General features: G+C 32.3%; 1 pseudogene; it reads left to right on the forward strand.

Annotated features, from left to right (window-relative positions):
* The first annotated feature begins 8,598 nt into the window (after positions 1–8,598).
* On the forward strand, positions 8,599–10,373 carry LOC109812526 (sugar carrier protein C pseudogene; annotated as a pseudogene).
* Positions 10,374–16,943: the final 6,570 nt, after the last annotated feature.

The following is a 16,943-nucleotide window of genomic DNA, read 5'->3' on the forward strand; positions in this document are numbered from 1 at the left end:
CTTTACTAACGGAAGCTCGGAGCACCTTCCTCATATTGCTTCTTTAACTTTTACTAAGTATTACACCGCTCAATAACTTTATATTAAATGTGAATTTTTTAAATTCAACCGTTAGATTGAAAGTTCATATCACTTTATATGTTTATATCAAATTTTGTTAAAATTGAACAACAACTTGAAGGTAATCAAAGTGTTCATATTTTAGTATATTTTGAAATGTACATATTACGTCAATTTTATTTTACAAGAATGAAGTATCAAATCATCTTGAATTAATATAAATTTTTGTATATATGATCTAAGAGTAAAAAACTTTTAATCTAACGGTTGAATTTATAAAATTCACATTTAATATAAAGTTATTGAGCAGTGTAATACTTAGTAAAAGTTACACCGGTGTTATTATAACCCTTCTCTTTTAAAATATTATTTTATAAATTAACTTTTAACATTTTAAATAAATTATTAATTAACTTAATATATTTATTCATCTTAAATCTAAGATATAAAATTAAAAAAATGTATTTATCCTTGTTTTATTTTCTAATTAGCATAAATTAATAAAATACTAATTTAAAATATTATCTAATTATATCATAATATTTTCATATCAAATTTAAAACCAGATATTAGTTATAAAAAAATATCAAGATCATATAGTAAATTTTCGATAAGATTCTAGTTAAATAATTTAAATAATTAATTTTTCAACTATATTGTTTGCAAATAATTTATTCCAAAGCTAATCAATTTTTTCTATATTAATTATTAGTTTGGATCGATGAAATTTAATAAATTTTAATTTATATTACCGACGGATATATCCGTTGGAAATATAAATTTTCTGACGGATTTGTATCCGTCGAAAATATAAATTTTTCGACAGATTTGTATTCGTCGAAAATTACTGATGGATATATCCGTCGGAAATAGAAATTTTTTGACGGATTTGTATCCATCAGAAATTACCAGCAGATATATCTGTCGAAAATATAAATTTTTCGATGAATTTGTATTCGTCGAAAATTATCCGTCGAAAATATAATTTTCAGACAGATATTTTTCCCGTAGGTAAAATCCTTCAGAAATATAAATTTTCTGACGGATACAAATCCGTCAGAAATTATTCGTCAATAATTTGCATTTTTCTTGTTGTGTTTGTTTTTGGGTAGCTTAGAATCGAGATAAGGGAAGCTATGATTGATCATGAATGAGATTATTGAATTTCATGTTGTTGTTTTTTATCATGTGTTAAAGTATAGATGAATTTGTTCTTTAGTAGAATGATGAAAGGGGGGATTTTGGTTTTTCTTGGGGTTGTTGAAATGAATTAGATGATCTGAATTGAATCTATTGTTGTATGTTAGGATTTTGGTGCACATTGAATTATTGAGGATGTGTATGTGTGGATCGTAGGGTGCATGAATGTATTGTGGTTTGAATTGATTATGTTTGCAATGGTGAAGATGGTTGTTGGGTTGTTGCTCTTGAACTTCAAGTATGTAGGTTTATGGGTTTTCTTGCTTAGAGCAAGTAGGTGATTAGGTTAGGAATAGTCTTTGACTTGACTCACTCAGAGCAAATTATGATTAATCAAAGTGAGTTTCAGTGGCTTAAAGCGATAATTCACTCACTTAAAGCAAGTGGAGGTGGAATTTTAGGGACAATCCTTGACTTTGCTCGCTAAATGCAAATTAAGGGATGTTTTGGGAAAATTTGATCGCTCAAAGCGAAGGTGATGTCACTTAAAGTGACCAGATTGAGACTCAAAGGGGTGCTCTCTGTTTGGGCTTAGTCGAAGCAAATTTCTTGGCACTCAGAGTGAAATTGTGTTGCTTAGAGCAAGAATCTTGGGCACTTGAAGCGTCAAGTTCCTTATTTGTTATATGAGTTGGATGTTTGAATGAAGATTTCACTTAATACCCTATATGATGATTATACATTATCTGGGATAATGTATGATGATGATTTAATTATTGATATATGATTAAATGATGTATGGTGAACATAAATAGAATGCTTAAGCCTATTGCATGTTATGTGATGTAAGATGATAACAATATGCATTAGTATACTATACATGATTGGTATGATTTGATCTCTATTTGCATTATTGGCCTGGGGTAATGTATATAGAAGATGCATGTTGAGATGTTGTTGCTAAGAATATTGCAGGAATTCAAGCATGTTGATTAACTTAGGATTAGAAGAGAGGATGTTGTTTAGAAAGTTGAAGATCCCACATATGAAATCTTGTTTTGGCGCTTTGGTAGACCAATTGCTGAAAACCCTCCTTGAGTGAGTGTAAAACTCTTGGAGTGGATTTTGTTGAGTCTTCTTTAGACTCTTAGTCAATGAGAAGTAGATTATGAAGTTAAGAGCTACCACCTTTAAATGACTATTGAAAAGGTTGCATAGTTCCTTGTAGATAATTAGTGGGCTAACTTCATTAGTGACTTGGTAATACATGTCAAGGTCGTAGTATGCCTATACCCAATTATGCTAGTTCTAACGATAGAACTAGACTTTCCTAATATAAGTGATGAAATTCAAGAAATCATGTTGAAATTGGAAATTGAATTTGATTATTGATATATCTATTTTAGAGATGATCAAGTTGATGGGTCTATCTAGTATACAAATGATCAAGTTGTTTCGGTAGGATCAAACCACTTAGATTGCTTTGTGTATTAGGAGATCTCCATAGGTGAATGCATGATGACACATTAGTTGAGATAGATGCATATGATGTGTTATTGATTGGTATGTTCATATGCAATGGTTGAATATCTTACTATATGATATTTACTTTATGTGAGTTTAACTACTTGTGTAACTTTCAAATTGGTTCTTGTTTTAAAGATTGTTGTATGTTGTAAACCTTGTGTTGTGTTGTTGGTTTGAAGGTTTACATGTGGATGAGTAATATAGATACCTTATTTATATACTAATATGTTTTTGAAATCTAGCTTACTTCTCTTGTTTACATATAGTTTGGATTGTGATGATCATACTTGATATAAAAATTAAACAAGAATAGGCTACAAAAGTGAGCAACGGAGACCATGAAGTGGGATGGCGAAGCTTTTAGATGTTTTGTACCACTATGTTGATAATGGTATAATAATGCTTGACCATTAGATCATATAATTGTTTTTTTGATCACTATATATATGTATACACTTGGTTTTATACTTGTGTAGTTCATTTCCCTTTTAAATGTATGTTACATATGTATATTGTTTATCATATTAATAATAAATATATGACCTTAAGTATATTAGTAATTTTGCTATTATTTAAAAATTTCGCTAACAATAAATAAAAAAATATAATGATATTTAAATAAAATCTAAATTTAGAATCGGAAGTATGTTTACTGTAGTGATGAACAGTAGTTACTACAATAAATATTATTTTTTTACACCCATGAATCTTGTCATTTAAGTGTCTATTGTTATATGATTCATTAAATATTTGATATCTATTTAAAATATTAATTCTAAGTTTCAAAGTTGACATGAATATTATATTAAAAAAAAACATTAACTCAATTTATCATAATTATAAAATAATAATAAGATTAAATATATTTTTAACGTATAATTTTTTTTCTTAATTTTGGTTTTAACTCCTAAATAAATTATATTTAGTTTTAATCATTTGCAAGTTCTTTCATGAACTAAAATTCTTAACATCATATATAAACTAAAATGTTAAAAGTGAAAAAGTTTAAGAATTAAAGTAAAAAAAATAACCCCAAGCATGTAGTTCAGCGGTAGGAGTTAATCTGCTTAAACAAGGTCAGAGGTTCGAATCCTGCCTTGTGTATGTAGCCGCGTTAAATCTTGGAGCCAACTATCTCACCCTTTGAAGTGCCTCCAACCTAGCAACGAACCAAAAAAAGTAAAAAAAAATCTGTTCGAAAACCTAATATTGAAGTGAATCTTCACACGAATAGGGAAAACCCCATCTTCGTTATCTTCACGAAACCCCGAAACCTGGTTCGGATTGAGCAACCCCAAACATTGACCCGAGAAAACGGCGCAGAAGCAGTTAGTGGTCTTCTTGTCCTGGAGGTAGGAGTTACATGGCATGTTAACGTCCGTTGTAGAGAGGTTAACGACGTGGTAGAGCGCGGTGGCCTGAACGACGTCGTAGTAGATCTTTAGCGGAGGGTGGTGTTGTTGGCGTTGTAGTCGAATTGCGTGAGCCTGGCTTCGGTGATGTGGAACCTGAAGGAGAGAGGCGCGATGATGATGTAGAACATCAATATCACGAGCATGGCCAGGATGATTATGAGGATTACGAGGACCCATAATAGTAAATTCTTATTCCGGAAAGTATTTTCTGGAAATGTTTTGTTACATAATTCCGGAAAGTAGTTTCCATAATACTAAAGTTACTGTTCCGGAAAGTTCTTTCCGAAATTATATAAGAAACACACTTCCAAAAAATGCTTTCCGGAACAATAATTTTACTATTTCGGAAAATACTTTCCAGAATGCTAAAATTAACATTTCGAATCTTATTTTTCGGAAGTATGACAAATTTAACTTACGTGTTTCTTTATCTCCGTCGTCCACCACCGTCGTCTACAATCGAAGTAGGTTAATTATATATTCCCGTTGTCCATAAGTAATGTTAAATAAGTTTAAAAAAATTATAAATATAGAATGTAATTTAATATATTAAATTACATAAGCCAACTTCATAAGCCAACTTCCTCTCCTTAGAAGACCCCAGAACACTGAAGATCTTCTCCATCTCACTGAACCACTGATTTTCCACATCAGGATCTGAATCCCCCTTGAACTGAGGAGGCTGACATCCCCTGAACTCTGCTAAATCTCTCCCATCCTGAGAGACCATTGGTCTTGCTGCTTCTATCGTAGCTCTACCTGCCTCCATCTGACCAAAGTGAGCACTCTGCTGCTGCATTGCCATGGCCATCATCTCCATGGCCCTAGCAATCTGGTCATACTTAGGCCTCACCATACTGAAAGAATCCAAAACATTCTTTTAGTAACATTATATCACCATATATCACCAAAACTAGCACATATAAGAGATATGACACAACAGAAACCTAGAAGGATCACTCCCCACAGAGTATCCCAAAAAAACTTGATCGGTTCTGATACCATAAAAGTGTAACGACTCGCCATGGTCCCTACACTTAGTGGAATCATACTACTAACTAAGAGAATATTAAGTTGCATAACACATACATGGAGGTATATATATATATATAAATAAAAATAACAACTATGTTTCTAAATATAAAATATAACACTACATATGTACAGTCATCCAAAATAATAAATCCTAGTGCCGGTCAAGCACAACCTACTGTTACCCCAGACGGTAACTCTGACACTAGGATAAAATCCTCGTCTCGCAGCGGTCACCTCAACTCCAAGCTATCCCTAACCTGCTCCCATACCAAGTATAATCATCGCAGTCCCACCACATGGAAACAGAAGGGTAAGCTAGAGTTCAAAAATCAATCATACAAGTGCAGAATAAAATCTATACTACACATGCATCCAAATCAAGTCCCAAAGGAACCTTCCATCTCAATCAATCATACATTCATCAAACATGAAATCAAACACCATATACTTCATTATCATGACAATCATGCAATACATGTAACTCATGACAGATATCAATGCATATCAATCATCTAATGCGTCGTCACGCATACACCTAGGAGATCTCCCTAACAATAGAGTTGTATAAGTAACATTCCATCCTACCGAAACCACCCCAACCGTTTTCACGCCCAATGCGCCCACTCGGTCACAGCTAAACAGGATATAATCCCCACTCGGGTTTACTCGGATGATGTCACTTACACAATTGGAAGTCCAGATCCACCGTCAGGTATAGCACAGCTGGGTACGGGCTTACCACGACCTTGACATGCATAACCAAGTCAATTGTGGAGTTCGCCCACCGACTATTTGCAAGGATCCACGCACCTTCCTGAGTACTTGGTTAAGAGAATAACCCTCAACCTCATACCCCGCTCCAACACTAGCTAAGGACTTAGAGGAGACTCACCCAACCCAGTGGCCTACCTGAGCACCACTCTTCCAAATCCAGTGGCCTACCTAAGCACCACTCTCATATATCAGTGGCCTATCCAAGCACCACTCTCAAGAGACTCTATGTGAGCTCTTCCAGTTCAAAAATATTTTTCCTCTCCTCAAGTCCTAGGCTAGACTCATGTCATAAGGCATCACATGTAATTATGCATCACACATCATACATGGTCTGCCCACCATCATGATCAACAATCATACACATGTCATAAGACATCACATGCAATAATGCATCATACATCATACATGGTCTACCCACCATCATGATCAATAAACATACTCATATGAACATATACACATGTCATATCATATTTAAACATTCATACGTATCATCACAAAGCATACATATGAATCACCCCTCACCATACATCATATATCATACATACATGATCTACAACTTCAACTTTAAACACGCATAAGCATCAATTTAAATCAATTATTTATAAACATATTCACGCTCAGCGCAGTCAACTTACGCCTGACCTAACACCAACCCAAGAACTCTAAGCTCTTCCATGCCCGGCGCGTTCAACCTGCGCCCAGTCTAATCCCAGTCAGAGAGTTTCAAAACTCTCATCCAAACCAACAAATCCAGCCACATGCAAACACAAAACACAATGCATAGGCTCCATACAACTCAAAATAAACTTAAATCTCACATGCATCCAACCTATGCATCAAAATCACTAAAATCTTATTGACAATTTACTATATGATCTTAATATTTTTGTATAACTAATATTTGGTTTTAAATTTGATATGAGAATATTATGATATAATTAGATAAGATTTTAAGTTAGTGTTTTATTAATGGTTGATAATTAGAAAATAAAACAAGGATAAATACATTTTTTGAATTTTATATGTTTGATTTAAGGTAAATAAATATAGTAAATTAATTAATAATTTATTTAAAATGTTAAATATTAATTTATAATTATGTAATAACGAAATATTTATAATTATAAATAGAAATAAGTAGATGTTAATTATAAAAGTAAGTACATATAAATAAAGAATAATTAAATATATTATTATTATTATTATTTGTAATATAAAATTATTATATATTATTATTATAGAACAAGTATGAGATTGTATATTTGAGGATGACTTAAATGAATTAATCTTTACAAGTTACACTGACAACATACAAATACATTTCGGTAGCTTACTCATCAAAACTTAACAGTTAAGCGTGCTTCACCTGGAGTAGTACAGGGATGGGTGACCTACTGGGAAGTTTTCCAAATATTGTGCAAGTAAGGATAAAATACGCTAAAAAGTGAAATGTCGTGAATGCTAAAACTAACATTTCGAATCTTATTTGCAGGAAGTATGACAAATTTAACTTACGTGTTTCTTTATCTCCGTCGTCCACCACCGTCATCTACGATCGAAGTAGGTTAATTATATATTCCTGTTGTCCATAAGTAATGTTAAATAAGTTTAAAAAAATTATAAATATAGAATGTAATTTAATATATTAATTTGTACCTTGTATTGAATGTAGAGAATAATGAAGATTGAATGAAAAATTAGGGTTTAAGAAAGAATAAAGTAGAAAGTGAAAAATAGAATTTAAAAGATAAAAATATAAAATATGATTATGTTGATTGTAAAAGAAGAAAAATCAAGAATGAAAAACGAAAAAGAATAAATCATCAAAGAATAACTAGAGTGATGAAAAAAGAGAATGAGAAAAAGAAGAAGAATGATGAAAAAAGAGAATGAGAAAAAGAAGAAGAAGAATGATGAAAGAAGGGGGTGAATAAAAAACAAATTTAAAAATAAAACTTAAAATAAGAATTTAGTTAGGAATGATATTTTAAGAATTTTATTCATAAAAAAAAAAAAAAGAAGATTGGAGGTGTATTTATAAAAGATAGGAGGTGTATATATCATGAGCCCATATATAATCCAAGTTGTTCGCACAAAGCGAAGTCCACAATTAATTTGTTTTACTCATTGTTGATGCAAAGTCCAACGGTAAAGAATTTGAAAAAATTATTGAAATGTACAAGACAACTCAAAACATTTTTTTTAATTATTAAAATATATTCTAAGTCATCATGTACTCTCTCGCAGTTCTATATTAAGTATCATTTAGATTATTTTATATAGATTAAAAAACTGGTATTAAAAACCTAATAATTAAATAAAAGAGAATAATAATTTATAAAATTAATTTTTATTATTATATTGATCATGTATTTTTCTATTACGTATATATTATAATATAATATATGACATAATAAATAAGAGATAGGATAAAGAAACAACATAATATAATATGATAAGATATTATCGTATCATTTTATATCTTGTTTACCAAACAGATATAAGATATAGAAGAAAATAATATAAAAGAAATTTTTATAGATAGAGATATATGATAATTAAGATAAAAAAAAGGTCAGGAAATTCCTCTATATAAACAGGAGCACTTCCCTTCCGAGTTCCGAAAGCTCCATCTTGTTTAGATAGCTCCTGAGTCTTCACTTTGCTTCTATTGTTTAGATTAGTGTCTCGGTGAGAAAAATGGCTGCAGTGGTAGTTAGCAGTGGAGGGAGCAAAGAGTACCCCGGGAGTCTCACTCCCTTTGTGACGGTAACATGCATAGTCGCAGCCATGGGTGGGTTGATCTTCGGTTACGATATCGGAATATCTGGAGGGGTGACGTCAATGGATGCATTTTTGAACAAGTTCTTTCCGTCGGTGTTCCGGAAGAAGAACTTGGACAAAACGGTGAACCAGTACTGTCAATACAACAGCCAGACACTAACCATGTTCACGTCATCCTTGTACTTGGCCGCACTGCTCTCGTCGTTGGTTGCCTCCACCATCACGCGTAGGTTCGGCCGAAAACTCTCCATGCTTTTTGGAGGCTTGCTTTTCCTCGTGGGTGCTCTCATCAACGGCTTTGCCCAACACGTTTGGATGTTGATCGTGGGTCGGATCTTGCTCGGCTTTGGTATCGGATTTGCCACTCAAGCTGTGCCACTTTACCTCTCTGAAATGGCTCCATACAAATATAGAGGAGCACTCAACATTGGGTTCCAATTGTCAATTACTGTTGGCATACTTGTGGCCAATGTGTTGAACTACTTCTTCGCCAAAATCAAAGGTGGTTGGGGATGGAGGTTGAGTTTGGGTGGTGCTATGGTTCCTGCCCTCATAATCACAATCGGATCACTAATCCTTCCCGACACCCCCAATTCCATGATTGAAAGGGGTGATCGTGAAAAGGCCAAGGCTCAGCTCCAGAAAGTTCGTGGCGTGGATGATGTTGATGAAGAGTTCAATGACCTTGTGGCAGCTAGTGAAGCTTCAAGCACAGTGGAGCACCCTTGGAAAAACTTGTTGCAGAGAAAATACCGACCCCACCTTACTATGGCTGTGTTGATTCCATTCTTCCAGCAACTCACTGGAATCAATGTGATCATGTTTTATGCGCCTGTGCTGTTTAGTTCCATTGGGTTTAAGGACGATGCTGCTCTAATGTCAGCTGTCATCACCGGTGTTGTGAATGTTGTTGCAACATGTGTCTCAATTTATGGAGTTGATAAGTGGGGTAGGAGAGCCCTTTTCCTTGAAGGTGGAGTTCAGATGCTCATATGCCAAGCTATAGTTGCAATTGCTATTGGAGCCAAGTTTGGAATCGATGGAAACCCTGGTGATTTGCCACAGTGGTATGCTATTGTTGTGGTTCTCTTCATTTGCATTTACGTGGCAGCATTTGCATGGTCTTGGGGTCCCCTTGGTTGGTTGGTGCCTAGTGAGATCTTTCCATTGGAGATTCGTTCGGCTGCTCAGAGTATCACTGTCGCGGTCAACATGCTCTTCACTTTCTTAATTGCGCAAGTCTTCTTGCAAATGCTTTGCCACATGAAGTTTGGCTTATTCATCTTCTTCGCCTTCTTTGTGTTGTTCATGTCATTCTTCGTTTTCTTCCTTTTGCCCGAAACCAAGGGTATTCCAATTGAAGAAATGCCTAAGGTGTGGAAGGCACACCCATTCTGGGCCAGATTCGTTCAACATGATGATTATGATAACGGAGTTCAGATGGGAAAGGGATCTAGTCAAGTGTAGTTAATTAATTAGTCCTTTATTTTTGTTGTTGTTTTTTTCTTTTTCCTTGTAAATCATCCTATTGATGTTCGAGTCAGTTTTAATGTATTGAATTGTTTTTATGAAAAAGTTCTTTATTTTAGAAATTTGTCTTCTGTCAGGAGAATTTTTTTTCTTTTTCAAAGTCCACCAACAATCATTTTAAAAACCCACTTTCTATCGATTTAAGTTTAATGTATAGTACATCTATAATACGTATTTTTTTTTATGATACCACTTTCTTTATTAAATTAAGAAACATATTTTGATTTTATATTTTTGTTATTTTAAATTTGATCTACTAGTTTTAAGTAAAGAGAAAAAGTGATTAAAAAAAAGGTTAAAGAATTTGAATTTAGAATTGACATGTTATATTGGTCGGTGAGTTTTAAACTTAAATTACAGATTTGATTTTAGTTAAGGTTAAGAAAATAACATTATCTACAACATACCTATCATACATGTATGTGACTTGTTGATATTAATCTCTTGGTAATTAGAATGATTACTAGAACATTAACAATGGAATATACGAGTATAAAAAATAAAATCTTCATATCTCCTATGATATATGGAATTTGAATAATTATCTTTAAATGGAATGATTTAAAATATTAACATCAGTGTACTTAAAAAAGTTATTTAATCTCATATATAATTTAAAATTTTGACTTTACTATATCAAATTAATATACATAAAGATAATGTAACATAATTTAATTAAATATTTTACTTTCACAATCTTAACTTTAACTTTTTATAACTTAAATTTATTTATAAAGTTATATATAGTTTATCATTAAAATAAATCAAGAAAAAGATATTATATCTCTGTTTATTTATTTAAAAAATAATAATGAAATTTAAATAATGTGACTTGTAGTTAAAATAAACTGTATGTTAGTGATAAGAAAGTATATAATAAGATCTCGAGTAAAATAAAATTAAAAAAAATGTGCAGAACCAAATTTCATATCCTCGTCTCTGTTTTATTTATTTAAATTATGAGCTAAATTAAATATTATTGAGTCTAGTTAAATTGAAGACTCATTTCTAATCCTAGTTGTAGAAAATAATAATCATTGTCATAGAGGTTGGTGAGAGATGGCATCAGGAGATGGGCCCAATGGAAAATTATGTTCAAGCTTAAATGAAATCGAAAAGCCCATTCATCTTTGTCTACCTTTTGGATTTTGAAAAGCTATCACATATATAAGGCTGATGATAAACACACCTCCATTTTTATATAAACACACTCCCTTTTTTTAAAAAAAATATATTAAATCTCTAAATTACCCTTACTATTTTTTGGAACTTATAATTTTCAAATTTGTACCTCACTTGTTCTTTCTTTTCCCCGCTCCTCCCTTCTTCTTTCTTTTCCACCCCTTTCTTCTTCTCTTCTTCGTCACTTTTTTCTTCGACCTCTCTACCTCCTCTTCTACCCCTTTCAATTTTTGTAATATCTTCTTCCTTTTTAGTTTTGTTTCGGAATGTACTTTCTGGAATAGTAAAGTTTTTGTTCCGAAAACTTTCCGGAATAATAAAGTTTTTGTTCCAGAAAATACTTTCCATAATAGTAAATTCTTATTCCGGAAAGTATTTTCTGGAAATTTTTTGTTACATAATTCCGGAAAGTAGTTTCCATAATACTAAAGTTACTGTTCTGGAAAGTTCTTTCCGAAATTATATAAGAAACACACTTCCAAAAAATATTTTCCGGAACAATAATTTTACTATTTCGGAAAGTACTTTCCGGAATGCTAAAATTAACATTTCAAATCTTATTTTCCGGAAGTATGACAAATTTAACTTACGTGTTTCTTTATCTCTGTCGTCCACCACTGTCTTCTACAATCAAAGTAGGTTAATTATATATTCTTGTTGTCCATAAGTAATGTTAAATTAGTTTAAAAAAATTATAAATATAGAATGTAATTTAATATATTAAATTACATAAGCCAACTTCATAAGCCAACTTCCTCTCCTCAAAAGACCCCAGAACAATGAAGATCTTCTCCATCTCACTCAACCATTGATCTGCCACATTAGGATCTGAATCCCCCTTGAACTGAGGAGGCTGACATCCCCTAAACTCTGCTAAATCTCTCCCATCCTGAGAGACCATCGGTCTTGCTGCCTCAGCCGCAGCTCTACCTGCCTCCATCTGAGCAAAGTGAGCACTCTGCTGCTGCATTGCCATGGCCATCATCTCCATGGCCTTAGCAATCTGGTCGTACTTAGGCCTCACCATATTGGAAGAATCCAAAACATTCTTTTAGTAACATTATACCACCATATATCACCAAAACTAACACATATAAGAGATATGACACAACAGAAACCTAGAAGGATCACTCCCCACAGAGTATCCCAAAAAAACTTGACTGGTTCTGATACCATAAAAGTGTAACGACTCGTCATGGTCCCTACACTTAGTGGAATCACACTACTACTAGTTAACTAAGAGAATATTAAGTTGCATAACACATACATGGAGGTATATATATATATATAAATAAAAATAGCAACTATGTTTCTAAATATAAAATATAACACTACATATGTACAGTCATCCAAAATAATAACTCCTAGTACCGGTCAAGCACAACCTACAGTTACCCCAGACGGTAACTCTGACACTAGGATAAAATCCTCGTCTCGCAGCGGTCACCTCAACTCCAAGTTATCCCTAACCTGCTCCCATACCAAGTATGATCATCGCAGTCCCACCACATGGAAACAAAAGCTAGAGTTTAAAAATCAATCATACAAGTGCAGAATAAAATCTATACTACACATGCATCCAAATCAAGTCCCAAAGGAACCTTCCTTCTCAATCAATCATACATTCATCAAACATGAAATCAAACACCATACACTTCATTATCATGACAATCATGCAATACATGCAACTCATGACAAATATCAATGCATATCAATCATCTAATGCGTCGTCACGCATACACCTAGGAGATCTCCCTAACAATATAGTTGTATAAGTAACATTCCATCCTACCGAAACCACCCCAACCTTTTTCACGCCCAATGCGCCCACTCGGTCACAGCTAAACAGGATATAATCCTCACTCGGGTTTACTCGGATGATGTCACTTACACAATTGGAAGTCCAGATCCACTGCCAGGTATAACACAGCTGGGTACGGGCTTACCACAACCTTGGCATGCATAACCAAGTCAATTGTGGAGTTCGCCCACCGACTATCCGCAAGGATCCACGCACCTTCCTGAGTACTTGGTTAAGAGAATAACCCTCAACCTCATACCCCGCTCCAACACTAGCTAAGGACTTAGAGGAGACTCACCCAACCCAGTGGCCTACCTGAGCACCACTCTCATATATCAGTGGCCTATCCAAGCACCACTCTCAAGAGACTCTATGTGAGCTCTTCCAGTTCAAAAATATTTTTCCTCTCCTCAAGTCCTAGGCTAGACTCATGTCATAAGGCATCACATGCAATTATGCATCACACATCATACATGGTCTGCCCACCATCATGATCAACAATCATACACATGTCATAAGACATCACATGCAATAATGCATCATACATCATACATGGTCTACCCACCATCATGATCAATAAACATACTCATATGAACATATACACATGTCATATCATATTTAAACATTCATACGTATCATCACAAAGCATACATATGAATCACCCATCACCGTACATCATATATCATACATACATGATCTACAACTTTAACTTTAAACATGCATAAACATCAATTTAAATCAATTATTTATAAACATATTCACGCTCAGCGCAGTCAGCTTACGCCTGGCCTAACACCAACCCAAGAACTCTAAGCTCTTCCACGCCCGGCGCGCTCAACCTGTGCCCAGCCTAATCCCAGTCAGAGAGTTTCAAAACTCTCATCCAAACCAACAAATTCAGCTACATTCAAACACAAAACACAATGCATAGGCCCCATACAACTCAAAATAAACTTAAATCTCACATGCATCCAACCTATGCATCAAAATCACTAAAATCTTATTGACAATTTACTATATGATCTTAATATTTTTGTATAACTAATATTTGGTTTTAAATTTGATATGAGAATATTATGATATAATTAGATAAGATTTTAAGTTAGTGTTTTATTAATGGTTGATAATTAGAAAATAAAACATGGATAAATACATTTTTTGAATTTTATATGTTTGATTTAAGGTAAATAAATATATTAAATTAATTAATAATTTATTTAAAATGTTAAAATTTAATTTATAATTATGTAATAAAGAAATATTTATAATTTTATAAATTATATTATCATTATAAATTATAAAATTAAATAATTTAAATTATAATTTTAAATAGAAATAAGTAGATGTTAATTATAAAAGTAAGTACATATAAATAAAGAATAATTAAATATATTATTATTATTATTATTATTATTATTATTATTTGTAATATAAAATTATTATATATTATTATTATAGTACAAGTATGAGATTGTATATTTGAGGATGACTTAAATGAATTAATCTTTACAAGTTATACTGACAATATACATATACATTTCGGTAGCTTACTCATCAGAACTTAACAGTTAAGCGTGCTTTACCTGGAGTAGTACAGGGATGGGTGACCTACCGGGAAGTTTTCCAAAAATTGTGCAAGTAAGGATAAAACACGCTAAAAAGTGAAATGTCGTGAAATAGAACCCTTGAGAGGCCAAATATGAGGGTTGTTACATTAATAAATTAATTAAAATTAAAAAAAATTATAATTTCTGACGGAATATTCTGTCAGAAACTTTCGACAGAATTTTCTGATGCCACTTTTTCCGACGGATTTAAATCTGTCGAAAAAAAAATCCTTCAGAAATTTACTTTTTCCGTCAAAAATTAGCATTTTTCTTGTACTGTTCGCCCTCTCTACCTCCTTTTCTACCCTTTTCAATTTTTGTAATATCTTCTTCCTTTTTTGTTATTTTTCGGAATGTACTTTCTAGAATAGTAAAGTTTTTGTTCCGAAAAGTACTTTCTAGAATAATAAAGTTTTTGTTCTAGAAAATACTTTCCATAATAGTAAATTCTTATTCCGGAAAGTATTTTCTGGAAATCTTTTGTTACATAATTCTCAAAAGTACTTTCCATAATACTAAAATTACTGTTCTGGAAAGTTCTTTCCGAAATTATATAAGAAACACACTTCCAAAAAATGCTTTCCGGAACAATAATTTTACTATTTCAGAAAGTACTTTCCAGAATGCTAAAATTAACATTTCTAATCTTATTTGCAAGAAGTATGACAAATTTAACTTACGTGTTTCTTTATCTCCATCGTCCACCACCGTCGTCTACGATCGAAGTAGGTTAATTATATATTCCTTTTGTCCATAAGTAATGTTAAATAAGTTTAAAAAAATTATAAATACAGAATGTAATTTAATATATTAATTTGTACCTTGTATTGAATGTAGAGAATAATGAAGATTGAATGAAAAATTAGGGTTTAAGAAAGAATAAAGTAGAAAGTGAAAAATAGAATTTAAAAGATAAAAATATAAAATATGATTATGTTAATTGTAAAAGAAGAAAAATCAAGAATGAAAAACGAAAAAGAATAAATCATCAAAGAATAACTAGAGTGATGAAAAAAGAGAATGAGAAAAAGAAGAAGAAGAATGATGAAAGAAGGGGGTGAATAAAAAACAAATTTAAAAATAAAACTTAAAATAAGAATTTAGTTAGGAATGATATTTTAAGAATTTTATTCATAAAAAAAAAAAGATTGGAGGTGTATTTATAAAAGATAGGAGGTGTATATATCATGAGCCCATATATAATCCAAGTTGTTCGCACAAAGCAAAGTCCACAATTAATTTGTTTTACTCATTGTTGATGCAAAGTCCAACGTTAAAGAATTTGAAAAAATTATTGAAATGTACAAGACAACTCAAAACATTTTTTTAAATTATTAAAATATATTCTAAGCCCATATCTCTTGCTCGCATGTACTCGCTTCATGCTTACATATACATCACAACTATCAAACTTACATATCTCTCATATATACCTTACAATAAGTTGCAAAAGTATACGAAGGACAGTTTGGAGAACTCCGATATGAAGATTATTGGCCTACTTACATTGGTCCAACTTTGTGGCCAAATCCAGAATTCAAGAGAACTTTCAAGGGTGGCCAAAGTCCAGTAGGATTAAAACTGATATGGACATTACAAAACAACATAATCAGTTTCTGCCACCATTGATCTTTTTTGTATTGAATTTTAATAAATTTATTTAGTTATGTTTATATCAATAAATTTAATCACTTGATGGTAGTCTCTGAGTTTTGGTAATTGATAACTGAAAATCGGGAAAAAAAAAAAGAAGCCTGAGTCTGTAGGCCAGAACGACCCGTTCCGGATTTAGATAAGTCCGTTCTGTTTCCACTTTTTATGTGCATTTTTTGAATCCGAAACGGTCCGTTCTGATCCATTCGTCATTTTTTTTTTTAATCTGGAACGGCCTGTTCTGGAATCAAAACGACCCGTTCTGGAACGTGAACAGTAAAAAGTGCTAGTTGGGGAAATAAATTTGCACGGTGGCTATTTGAGTAAATATTTTTTAAAATAGTATTATTTGAGTAAAAAAAACTCACAAATAAAATATGCAAATTTTTTAAAAATTTAAAAATTATTTGATATTTCGTTTTATTAATTCAAATT

This window comes from Cajanus cajan, chromosome 7, assembly GCF_000230855.2.
Source record: "Cajanus cajan strain Asha chromosome 7, NIPB_CcT2T_4, whole genome shotgun sequence".
Lineage (NCBI taxonomy): Eukaryota > Viridiplantae > Streptophyta > Magnoliopsida > Fabales > Fabaceae > Cajanus > Cajanus cajan.